The following is a 13,268-nucleotide window of genomic DNA, read 5'->3' on the forward strand; positions in this document are numbered from 1 at the left end:
GGGTGTAGTGGGTCAGTATAGGATATATGGGATCAGTAAGGGGGTGTAGCGGGTCAGTATGGGGTATAGAGGGTAAGTATAGGATATATGGGGTCAGTAAGGGGGTGTAGCGGGTTAGTATGGGGGTGTAGTGGGTCAGTATAGGATATATGGGGTCAGTAAGGGGGTGTAACGGGTCAGTAAGGAGGTGTAGTGTGTCAGTATAGGATATATGGAATCAGTACGGGGGGTAGCAGGTCAGTATAGGATATATGGGGTTAGTATAGGATATATGGGGTCAGTACGGGGTAGTGGGTCAGTATAGGATATATGGGGTCAGTATGGGGGTGTAGCGGGTCAGTATAGGATATATTAGGTCAGTAAGGGGTGTAGCGGGTCAGTATAGGGTGTAGTGGGTCAGAATAGGATATATGGGGTCAGTATGGGGTTGTAGAGTGTCAGTATAGGATATATATGGTCAGTAAGGGGGTGTAGAGTGTCAGTATAGGATATATGGGGTCAGTAAGGGGGTGTAGCGGGTCAGTATAAGATATATGGGGTCAGTACGGGGGGTAGCAGGTCAGTGTGGGGGTGTAGAGGGTCAGTATCGGATATATGGGGTCAGTATGGGGGTGTAGAGGGTCAGAATAGGATATATGGGGTCAGTATAGGATATATGGGGTCAGTATGGGGGTGTAGAGGGTCAGTATAGGATATATGGGGTCAGTACGGGGGGTAGCAGGTCAGTAAGGGGGTGTAGAGGGTCAGTATGGGGGTGTAGAGGGTCAGTATGGGGGTGTAGAGGGTCAGTATAGGATATATGGGGTCAGTATGGGGGTGTAGAGGGTCAGTATAGGATATATGGGGTCAGTATGGGGGTGTAGAGGGTCAGTATAGGATATATGGGGTCAGTAAGGGGGTGTAGAGGGTCAGTATAGGATATATGGGGTCAGTAAGGGGGTGTAGAGGGTCAGTATAGGATATATGGGGTCAGTATGGGGGTGTAGAGGGTCAGTATAGGATATATGGGGTCAGTATGGGGGTGTAGAGGGTCAGTATAGGATATATGGGGTCAGTATAGGATAAATGGGGTCAGTATGGGGGTGTAGAGGGTCAGTATAGGATATATGGGGTCAGTATGGGGGTGTAGAGGGTCAGTATAGGATATATGGGGTCAGTAAGGGGGTGTAGAAGGTCAGTATAGGATATATGGGGTCAGTATGGGGGTGTAGAGGGTCAGTATAGGATATATGGGGTCAGTATAGGGGTGTAGAGGGTCAGTATAGGATATATGGGATCAGTAAGGGGGTGTAGAGGGTCATTATAGGATATATGAGGTCAGTATAGGGGTGTAGAGGGTCAGTATAGGATTTATGGGGTCAGTAAGGGGGTGTAGAGGGTCAGTATAGGATATATGGGGTCAGTAAGGGGGTGTAGAGGGTCAGTATAGGATATATGGGGTCAGTAAGGGGGTGTAGAGGGTCAGCATAGGATATATGGGGTCAGTAAGGGGGTGTAGAGGGTCAGTATAGGATATATGGGGGTGTAGAGGGTCAGTACGGGATACAGGAAGGGAGAGGATTGGCTGCAGGCAGTTATACCGGAAGTATTACACACAGTGCATTAATAACGGAGACCCGGAGCCGTGCGGTGTGACCCTGCTGCTGCCGGCATACAGAGAACACATCCTCCCGGCGGCTTCCCCTCACACACTACCCGGTTGCCAGCACTTACCATGGCGCCCTCGTTGTCTCCTCTCCTCACTGCGCAGCCGATCACATGGGGGCGGCACCAACCTGAGAAGACACTCACCTTAGCCAATCATACAGCAGCACTCTCCTGAGTGACAGTTAACGCTACCAATCACACAGCGAGAGATGAACCTATAGCTCTGTTGCAACCACTATTCTACTCTCTATGATCACGCAGACTGGAGGACCGTAGTCAATGTGGGTAGATACAAGCGAAAACAGAGTGGCACTCCAAAGACTTGACGATAATCCAATATATTTAATGTAGCAAAAATCAACAACGTTTCAATGCCGACTAGGGCATTTTCATCAAGGCTAACAAATAACAGAGACAATGTCCTACCTTATATGCACGCAAAGAACTCCGCTTTGCCGCGAACGGGACCACGCACCCGAGCGGCACTCTGTTTTCGTGTATATATATATATATATATATATATATATATATATATATATATATATATATATATATATATATATATATATATATATATATATATATATATATATATATATATATAAACAAATGCTATTTCTCGATTTAAAAAAAAAAAGAGGTGAATTTAAGTAAGACAAAAATAACAGATGTGGGTGGGGGCTTCCAACAGTGCATCAGTCATACCAAATGTTTATTGCATTCATGATACCTCAGAAGATTGCCCTCTCCTAGAGGAACACAATGCTCTGCTCCTGCACTTCCGTCTCATGTAGGATTACCATCACCTGTGTTGAACAGGTTAATTGGTGAGATAGGTGGGGATGCGGTCATTTGGCCTATTGCATTATGGTAGAAAGTCATTAGGTCGACATGCTAAAAGGTCGACATGACTCTAGGTCGACATGGGAAAAGGTCGACATGATTCTAGGTCGAAAGGTCATTAGTTCGACAGGTCATTAGTTCGACAAGGTCATTAGTTCGACATTGTCTATGTCGACATTCACAAGGTCGACAAGGAGTTTTTCACTGTTTTTTGAGCCAACATGTGCCGACAGGCGGTATTTCATGCCCTACCATCCACTAGGGCGTGGTGGGAGAATAAAATAGTGTGCCGAGCGTAGCGAGGCACCGTGCCCGACGCATTGCGAGCGCAGCGAGCGATGCGAGGGGATGCAGTGCACTTTAAACTGTGTCCATGTCGACTGTGTTGACATTCAGGTAAAAAAACAGTGAAAAACACCATGTCGACCTTGTGAATGTCGACATAGACAATGTCGAACTAATGACCTTGTCGAACTAATGACCTTTCGACCTAGAATCATGTCGACCTTTTCCCATGTCGACCTAGAGTCATGTCGACCTTTTAGCATGTCGACCTAATGGATTCGACCTAATGACTTTCTACCATAATGCAATAGGCCAAATGATCCCAACCCGATAGGTGCTTCACCACAGGTGCTGGCAATCATACACCAAGAGGGAAGTACAGGAGCAGAGCATTGTGTCCTCCTGGAGAGGGGCATGCTGGGAGATATGTTATTATGAATTGTTCTGACATTTATGTCGTTGGGTTGAGCGAGCTGCTTGGATTTCCGAATACTCTATAAAAGTCTTCTTTCTGTGGGGCTGGTCTATCAATAAATGGGCCCCATGTTTTATAAAAACGAGATGTAGGAACGGTGACATTTTTGAGGGTGTCCTACCTATTGTAAAACATGTATTTTAACAATAAAGTTTCAACTTCCGTCACTGTGGGGAGGTGTGGTTTTATCCAGGCGTTTAGAATGACTTTTTTTGCCGCAGTGACCACCGGAGCATACAGGAGAGAAATGCCTTAGGCAAAATCAAAGGATGGGATGATACAATAATTAAACCCACTGATAAGGGAGGGGGGGGGGGTGTTGTCCCGTGGTCTCAAGAAATACACAAAAGAGCTACAGCAACAATTGGGAGATAGGTCCTGTTACAAAAAATAGATTTTCAATCCCAACAATGACTGCATGGAACTATACCAAGAGATGCTAAATGAAGCGGTAAAAGGACGGCACCATTACCAAGACACACTGTGAATGTTTGGAGGTTAAGACAGTGTCAAAATCGACATATACCTATTAACAAAAGTTCACAAATGTGAGAAGAATCCCCCTGGGAGGCCCATCGTCTCACTGAGAAAACAAGCAAATTTGTGGATTTCTATCTAAGAAAATACATCATCATTTTACCATCATATTTCTGGATTCTGGTACCATGGATGTACTCAACAAAAATCAGGACATCATTCTGAATAACAACTCATGGCTCATCACATGTGACATTGAGAATCTGTACACTAGCATCATCCATGGATTCGGCATACAAGCCACAAAATATTTTAAAAGCATGGACAGTGAAGTACCCCTCAATGAATTTATTATCAAACTGTTGCGCTTCGTACTAACCAAAAATGATTTCGTATGCGAAGACCACTTATACCACCAGGTACAGGGAACCGCGATGGGGAGCACTTGTGCCCCCACGTATGTGAACCTGTACCTGGGGTGGTGGGAATGAGAGCATGTTTTATTATTGCTTCGATACATAGACGACATGATCATCATATGGGTGTTAGCGTCTCTGACGCTCGGCGACCGGGGGCGGGTGCACAGGAGGTGCACACTGCGCTTCCGCCCGGCTCAGCCGAGCGTCCGGCGGTCGCTTCCGCCCGGCGGGGTGACATCACTTCCGCCCGGCGCGGGCGTCACAGTATGAGCTCCCGGCTTTCCCCTGCAGCCGCCTAGCGGTTGCCTGGTAACAGGGGACGCCGGGAGTCGCGCGCTCGGCCACCTGATGGTGATTAGAAGCCGGGGGCTGGTCCCAACAGGGACATTCCATTGGCTGCAGTATCTCTTTTCAGGGATACTCACAGGCAAGATGGCGCCGGTTATAGCTTGTTCTGACAGCTATCCTGGTCGCATCGCCTGTTCCCAGACCCTGTCTCCCAGTGTCTTGTTGGTTTCAGTCCTGGTGCATCCCTGCCACCGTGCGCCCTGCTCCCCCTCCTGGGATCACGTGAGTGCTCTTATTGGAGCTTTATTCTTTATCCTTTATTGTGGGCAGATTGCCTATTGCTTTTCAGTTACATTCTCTGGCTGCTCAGCCATTTCCTTGTTTAGGATTAGGTCCCTGTGTTCTCAGACTGACCCTGCTGGTCTCCGTTAGCAGCGGGGCTCATTCTGTATTTTTCTCTTTCTGTAGTAGGCAGGGCATTCCTCCTGTTATATTCCTCATTCGTTTGGGGGATTCCTTTGTATTATATTGCATGGTGGTGATTCCCCGTGTTATCTCCCTTGTGTTTGCAACTCGGTCGCGTCCCCGTCCTTGGCCTGGTGCCGGCAGTCAGGGTGTGTTATTTCAGTTAGGCCCTGTAGTTAGAGTCACCTTTTGTGTTACCTCTGACGATCGCTAGCCACTTGTCCCTACATAAGACCTAGCTGCATCGGGGCTGGAGCGGGCATAACTCGCTCCTTCGGACGCGGCGGCCACAGGTGAACACTAGCTCTCGCAGTGGCCAGTCATCTGCCAGAGGAACCCAACAGAGAGAGTGTAGGGTTCGCTGTGGCCGTCCTGACCGGCGGTCCCGGCTACGGGCTCACGCCTGACGTTCTACACCCAGCCATCCAGCCTAACATTATAACCGGCCATACAGGTTATATACATTTCCTTTTATATAGCAACCAATCAGGCAGAGTTAGAAATGAATCCCACTCCTCAGACATTTTCAGATCAGGTCCAGGGTTTGACTCAGATGGTGCGAGATTTATCTTTGAAAGTTACTTCTCAAGAACAGAGAATCCGATCTCCAGACCCAGGGGTGCTGGAACCAAAAGTTAATTTGCCTGACCGTTTTGCCGGGGATCGTAGGGCCTTTTTCAACTTCCGTGAGAGTTGTAAATTGTTTTTTTGACTTAGACCTCAGTCCTCTGGTTCAGAAGCTCAGCGACTGGGCTTAGTAATGTCGCTCCTGCAAGGAGATCCGCAGACCTGGGCCTTTGGTCTCCCGGCTGATAGTCCAGTCTTGGCAACGGTAGAGAGTTTCTTTATGTCCCTAGGCCTTCTCTACGATGATCCTGACAGAGAAGCTTCTGCAGAAACCCATCTCCGGGCCCTTAAACAGGGAAGGGACCCAGCAGAGGCTTACTGTACAGAATTCTGCCGTTGGTCTAATGACTGCGGCTGGAATGACTCTGCTTTACGGAGTCAATTCCGTTGTGGGCTTTCCGATGCCATCAAAGATAGCCTAATCCAGTATCCAGTACCTACCTCTCTAGATAAACTCATGGAGTTGGCTATTCGCATTGACTGCCGCCTCCGCGAGCGAAGGTCCGAGCGAGGGGCACAAGTGCGTCCACTTCCGTTTGTTCCCCTGGTCCCCGAGGACGGCGAAGAGCCCATGCAGATAGGGGCGACTCGCATCTCCTCAGAAGAAAGAGCCTGCCGGTTCAGTGCCAGCCTTTGCCTATATTGTGGAGGCAAAGGACATCTTCTCCGCAATTGTCCTGTTAGGCCAGTAAAAGCCCAGGCCAAGTGAACATGGAGAGGGTTCACTTAGGCCTTCAGCTTTTTTCCTCTCAAGATTCTTTATTAGCTCCTTGTTGTATCTCTTTTCAGGAGAATAATTTTCCTGGTACCGCCTTTATCGACAGTGGCGCTGCAGGAAATTTTTTAGATATTTCTTTAGCCCGTAGTCTTGGTATTCCCTTTCTCAGACTCAATGGTTTTATCACCCTGCGGGGTTTAGACGGGAATGTGTTGTCTAACGGGGATATTTCTTTTCAAACTCCTTTAGTGCAGCTTACCGTAGGGTTGTGTCATTCAGAAGAAATTACGTTATTATTGACCTCTTGCCCGGGTGTCCCCATCGTGTTGGGTCATCCTTGGTTAGTAAAACACAACCCAGTCATAGATTGGAGTTCTGGAGAGATTGCTCGTTGGAGTCCTTATTGCTCTGAACAATGTGTCCACATCCCGTTGGTTCAAGCAGCAATGTCTCTTTCCGAGATTCCTTCTCCTTATAAAGATTTTTCTGATGTCTTCTCGAAGGGAAAAGCAGACAATCTTCCCCCACATCGTTCCTACGATTGTGCCATCAAGTTAATTCCCAATGCTCCTCTGCCTAAAGGGAGGTTGTATGCTTTGTCTATCCCCGAGACCAAGGCTATGGAAGAGTACGTCCAGGAAAGCCTTAAGAAGGGCTTGATCCGACCCTCAAAATCACCCCTTAGTGCCGGCTTCTTTTTTGTGGAGAAAAAAGATGGCTCTCAGGCCTTGTATTGATTTTCGTGCTCTTAACAAAATCACGGTGAAAAACACGTATCCTCTTCCTTTGATTTCGGTAATCTTTGATCAATTAAGGGCAGCCACCATTTTTACTAAGATTGATCTCAGAGGTGCGTACAACCTCATCGGAATCAAGGAAGGTGACGAATTGAAGATGGCATTTAGTACTCAATCTGGGCATTACGAGTACCTAGTAATGCCTTTCCAACGCCCCTGCTGTCTTTCAAGACCTTATTAATGACGTCCTCTGTGATTTTTTGGGTCAATTCGTGGTCGTATACTTAGACGACATTTTGATTTTTTCCCGGAATGTGAACTCGCATAGGAATGAAGTGAGGCAAGTTCTGCAAAAATTAAGGGAGAACCAGTTGTTTGCAAAACTTGAGAAATGCGAGTTTGAGGTGTCCCAAGTATCATTCCTGGGGTACATCATTTCCTCTGAGGGATTCCGGATGGATCCCAAGAAACTTCAGGCTATCGTGGATTGGTCCCGACCCACTATCTTGAAGGTTGTCCAATGATTTCTTGGATTTGCCAATTATTACAGGCGCTTTATCCATTCTTTTTCTTCTATAGTAGCGCCCTTGGTTGCGCTAACCAAGAATGGTCTCCTCAAGTGGAGCAGGCCTTCCAGGCTATTAAACAGGCCTTTGTTTCAGCTCCAGTGTTGAGACATCTGGATCCGGATCTCCCCTTCATAGTGGAGGTGGATGCCTCCGAGGTAGGGGCCGGAGCAGTTCTGTCTCAAAGAGATCCGGAGTCTCTGGAGTTACATCCCTGTGCGTTCATGTCGAGAAAATTCTCTTCGGGTGAGGCCAATTACGACGTAGGGAATAGAGAGTTGCTTGCGGTCAAATGGGCCTTTGACGAATGGCGTCACTGGTTGGAAGGAGCTATTCATCAAATATTAGTTCTTACTGACCACAAGAACTTACAATATATTGAAACAGCCAAAAGGCTCAATGCTCGGCAAGCTCGCTGGGCACTGTTCTTTATGCGGTTTAACTTCGTTATGTCCTACATACCTGGTTCAAAGAACAGTAGAGCAGACGCCCTTTCTCGCTGTTTTCTTCCCCAACACGAGATCAAGACAAGCAAAATTCCTATTCTGCCAGCATCCTGTATTCATGCGGGGATCAATCAGACATTGGAGGGCTTAATTCGTCAAGCTCAAGTTCAGGCTCCTGCCCAAACCCCAGCCTCTCGATCATTTGTGCCCGAATCTCTTTGACGCAGGGTATTGTCGGAACTGCATGATTCCAAAATTGCTGGTCATCCTGGGATTGTTAAAACCTTAGATCTTTTATCTCGGGTAGTTTGGTGGCCAGGGATGGCACGAGACGCTAGGGAATTAGTTTTGTCTTGTCCAGTGTGCGCCCAACATAAAGTTCCTAGGTCCCAGCCCCTTGGGGTTCTTGTCCCATTATCCATTACTTCCTGGCCGTGGTCACACCTGGCCATGGATTTCATAGTTGGGTTACCTGTGTCATCTCAGTGCCAAGTTATCTGGGTCATCATTGACAGATTTTCTAAGATGGCACATTTTGTGGCGCTGAAACAATTACCTTCCGCCAAGGAGTTGGTCGGGTTGTTCTTGCAACATGTGTTCAGGCTTCATGGTTTGCCTTCCGATATTGTATCAGATCGATGGCCACAGTTTGTGGCACAATTCTGGAGAGTTTTTTGCTCCTCTCTCAAAATAAAGATCAGTCTAACCTCAGCTTTTCATCCGCAATCGAACGGACAGACGGATCGACTGAACCAATCCCTTAAGCAGTACCTAAGATGTTTTGTGTCCAAACTGCAAAATGATTGGGTGAGCTTTCTGCCATTAGCAGAATTCGCGTATAATAACGCCTACCACTCAGCATCGAGAGCTTCGCCCTTTTTTGTGGTATTTGGTTTTCATCCACGGGCCAATTCTTTAGGACCAGAAGCCCCCAAATCTTCTTTTTCTTCTGTTTCTCACCTCAGAGTTATCTGGAAAAGAACCCATGAGGCTCTCAAGGAAGCAGCCTTGAAGGAAAAAGTGTTCGCTGACAAGTCTCGACGTCCTTGCTAATTCAAAGTTGGTGACTGGGTGTGCTTGTCCACCCATAATATCAAAGTCCATCAACAGTCGGCAAGGTTAGGGCCGAGGTATATCGGTCCCTTTCGTATTATAAAGAGGGTTAATCCGGTGGCCTTTCGCCTTTTGCTGCCCAAGTCCCTCAAGATTGCCAGCACTTTCCACGCCTCTCTGCTGAAACCGGTGTTCTTCCCACAAAAGTTTCCCCGCAGGATTAACCCTGGGTCTTCCTCGGTGGTGGTACGGGGACAGCAGGAATTCCAGGTGGAGAAGATACTTGATTCCAAGTTTCGTAGAGGTTCTCTGCAGTTTTTAGTGCATTGGAGAGGCTTCAGTCCAGAAGAAAGCTCGTGGGTTCCCGAGAAAGATTTGCATGCCCCCAACCTTAAGAGGCTATTCTTTCGGGAATTTCCGTACAAACCCGGTGGGGTAGGGGTTTGTTGACCCCTCCTCAAGGGGGGGGTACTGTTAGCGTCTCTGACGCTCTGCCGGCCAGGGCGGGTGCACAGGAGGTGCACACTGCGCTTCCGCCCAGCTCAGCTGAGCGTCCGGCGGTCGCTTCCGCCCGGCGGGGTGACTTCACTTCCGCCCGGCGCGGGCGTCACAGTATGAGCTCCCGGCGTTCCCCTGCAGCCGCCCAGCGGTTGCCTGGTAACAGGGGATGCCGGGAGTCGCCCGCTCGGCCACCTGATGTTGATTAGAAGCCGGGGGCTGGTCCCAACAGGGACATTCCATTGGCTGCAGTATCTCTTTAAAGGGATACTAACAGGCAAGATGGTGCCGGTTATAGCTTGTTCTGACAGCTATCCTGGTTGCATCGCCTGTTCCCAGACCCTGTCTCCCAGTGTCTTGTTGGTCTCAGGGCCGGCGCCACCACTAGGCAAATCTAGGCATTTGCCTACGGCGCCGGCCACTGGAGGGCGGGATTTTGTGCCGCCCGGGTACCTGTCCTACGGCGCTGTGTATTTAAATCTGGCGGCGGAGGCAGCGGGGGTCCCTGCAGTCCATTAGAAATCATGAGCGCTATCCGCCGGGCTATGCGGAAGCGCTTCTAGTGTGAAAACTCTGGCAGCACGGCGCACGCTGATCTCAGCCAATCAGCGTGCTGCCAGTGTTTTCACACTAGAAGCGCTTCCGCATAGTCCGGCGGATAGCGCTCGTGATTTCTAATGGACTGCAGGGACCCCCGCTGCCTCCGCCGCCAGATTTAAATACACAGCGCCGCAGGACAGGTACCCCCCCGTCACCGGGGCGCCCCCACCCCGACTCGCCTGGGGCGCTCCGGTGCCTTGCACCGGTCCTGGTTGGTCTCAGTCCTGGTGCATCCCTGCCACCGTTCGCTCTGCTCCCCCTCCTGGGATCACGCGAGTGCTCCTATTGGAGCTTTGTTCTTTATCCTTTATTGTGGGCAGATTGCCTATTGCTTTTCAGTTACATTCTCTGGCTGCTCAGCCATTTCCTTGTTTAGGATTAGGTCCCTGTGTTCTCAGACTGACCCTGCTGGTCTCCGTTAGCAGCGGGGCTCATTCTGTATTTTCTCTTTCTGTAGTAGGCAGGGCATTCCTCCGGTTATATTCCTCAGTTGTTTTGGGGGATTCCTTTGGTCTTGTATTATATTGCATGGTGGTGATTCCCCGTGTTATCTCCCTTGTGTTTGCGACTCGGTCGCGTCCCCGTCCTTGGCCTGGTGCCGGCAGTCAGGGTGTGTTATTTCAGTTAGGCCCTGTAGTTAGAGTCACCTTTTGTGTTACCTCTGACGATCGCTGGCCACTTGTCCCTACATAAGACCTAGCTGCATCGGGGCTGGAGCGGGCATAACTCGCTCCTTCGGACGCGGCGGCCACAGGTGAACACTAGCTCTCGCAGTGGCCAGTCATCTGCCAGAGGAACCCAACAGAGAGAGTGTAGGGTTCGCTGTGGCCATCCTGACCGGCGGTCCCGGCTACGGGCTCACGCCTGACGTTTCTACACCCAGCCTTCCAGCCTAACAATGGGAGAGAGAATGGCCTGTTTATTACATTTTTGGACCTATTGAACAAGAACAACCTCAACCTGAGACTCACCTACAACATGAACCAGAAAGAGGTGGAGTATTTAGATCTACGCCTTAACATCGAACAAGATGGATCTATAACCACAGATCTATATTGCAAAAGCACAGCTACAAATTCACTACTCCATCGAGACTTCGCTCACTCCCCACCGGTAATAAAAGGGCTCCCCAAAGGGGAATTCCTACTTACAAAGAGGAATTGCTCCAACAAAACAACCTATGATGAAAGAGCTGACAAATTCAGTCTGAGGCTAAAAAACAGGGGATATAGCAATCGCTCTATACGAAAGGCCATCAAAGTAACAGAACTGATAGGGAACTCCTTATCCTTAGACCCAAGGATGCTCATGATAAGGTCCGCTGCATTGGGACATTTTGGCAAGAATGGCGAGAATTACAGAGTGTCCTCAACAGACACCCCGGTATCCTGAAAACCTGTGTGAAATACTGGGAGAGAGGGTGGATATCAGTTCGAGATTAAGTCACAACCTTAGAGATACTCTCGTACATAGCGGTCTTGAGAAAAACACGACTCCAACCATCTTCAAGAAAGTACCTTACAAATGTGGAACATACTCCATCATGGTCCAGCAAAACTCATACATTGACAAGTTTCACAAAACATGGAAGATCCACCAGTACATCTCATGTGACACAGCAGGGGTAATCTACAACTGGGAGTGCCCTTGTGTTAAACATTATATAGGCAAAACTCGAAGATCTCTCAAAAAGATACTCTCTGAACACCTCCTAAGACAAAATTCCAAAACCCTTACCCCAGTTGCCAAACATTTCCTAAGATTCCATCAAGGAAACCCAAGAGGTTTGAAAGCCTTTGAAATGCTCAGAGCTGAGATGGGCATACCTAAGAGGGATTGGGACAAGGAACTTCTCAAAAAGGAAGCCAGACTCATATTTCCTGGGAACCATGTCTCCTTATGGTCTTATTGAGGAAAATAACTATACTTTTTTTTTTGTAAAGCTAGACCAAAAGGAATACCAGTAGAATTCTGGTATCAATTTGGCATAACATATTCTGTGCGGCCTTGGAAGGACCAAACTAATAGGAAATCCTCATATGAAGAATAAAATTGTCACAATCCTGTGCATTTGTCTTGTCATAATGGCCTGTCAGTATGCACCTGTGAGCACTTGCACCTGCCTGCTACAGTTCCTGCACCTGTGAGCGCTTGCACCTGCCTGCTCCAGTTCCTGCACCTGTGACCACCTGCACCTGCCTGCTCCAGTTCCTGCACATGTGACCACCTGCACCTGCCTGCTCCAGTTCCTGCACCTGCCTGCTCCAGTTCCTGCACCTGTGACCACCAGCACCTGCGTGCTCCAGTTCCTGCACCTGTGACCACCTGCACCTGTGACCACTTGCACCTGCGTGCTCCAGTTCCTGCACCTGTGACCACTTGCACCTGCGTGCTCCAGTTACTGCACCTGTGACCACTTGCACCTGCGTGCTCAAGTTCCTGCACCTGTGACCACCTGCATCTGCGTGCCTCAGTGTCTGCACCTGTGACTACCTGCACCTGTGACCACCTGCATCTGCATGCCTCAGTGTCTGCACCTGTGACTACCTGCACCTGTGACCACCTGCATCTGCATGCCTCAGTGTCTGCACCTGTGACTACCTGCACCTGTGACCACCTTCACTGACACATATCCCAGCTATCCACACCTGTGCCCCGGTTGCTGTCATCTCGTGCTTCCAGGCACCAGTGCACAAGCTGTTCCTGCTCCGTGCTTCAGACACCTGTGCTCCCGTAGTCTCTCCTCCATGTTTCCAGACACCTGTACTCCCGTGGTCTCTACTCCATTGTTTCCAGACACCTGTGCTCCCGTGGTCTCTACTCCGTGTTTCCAGACACCTGTGCTCCCGTGGTCTCTACTCCGTGTTTCCAGACACCTGTGCTTCCGTGGTCTCTACTCCGTGTTTCCAGACACCTGTGCTCCCGTGGTCTCTCCTCCGTGTTTCCAGACACCTGTACTCCTGTGGTCTCTACTCCATTGTTTCCAGACACCTGTGCTCCCGTGGTCTCTACTCCGTGTTTCCAGACACCTGTGCTCCCGTGGTCTCTCCTCCGTGTTTCCAGACACCTGTGTCCCAGCTACAGTTACTCCGTGCCTCCAAGCATCCATTTCCTGTGTACAGCT

The 13,268-nt window shown here is 49.1% G+C and overlaps 2 protein-coding genes across 4 annotated transcripts in view; both read right to left on the reverse strand.

Moving 5' to 3' along the window:
• The window catches only part of LOC146025478 (nucleolar protein 56-like), a 50,988-nt gene extending 48,851 nt beyond the window's left edge, over nt 1–2,137 (reverse strand). The window contains exon 1 of the mRNA XM_083155521.1: nt 2,074–2,137. The gene's annotated coding sequence lies outside the window, so the exon portion shown is untranslated. The remainder of the gene's footprint in view (nt 1–2,073) is intronic.
• LOC146060553 (uncharacterized) overlaps nt 1–13,268 on the reverse strand; it is a 335,594-nt gene that overhangs the window by 143,231 nt on the left and 179,095 nt on the right. The gene's annotated exons all lie outside the window — the stretch shown is intronic.

Source organism: Crinia signifera, chromosome 1, assembly GCF_055691185.1.
Source record: "Crinia signifera chromosome 1, ASM5569118v1, whole genome shotgun sequence".
In the NCBI taxonomy this organism is placed as follows: Eukaryota; Metazoa; Chordata; class Amphibia; order Anura; family Myobatrachidae; genus Crinia; species Crinia signifera.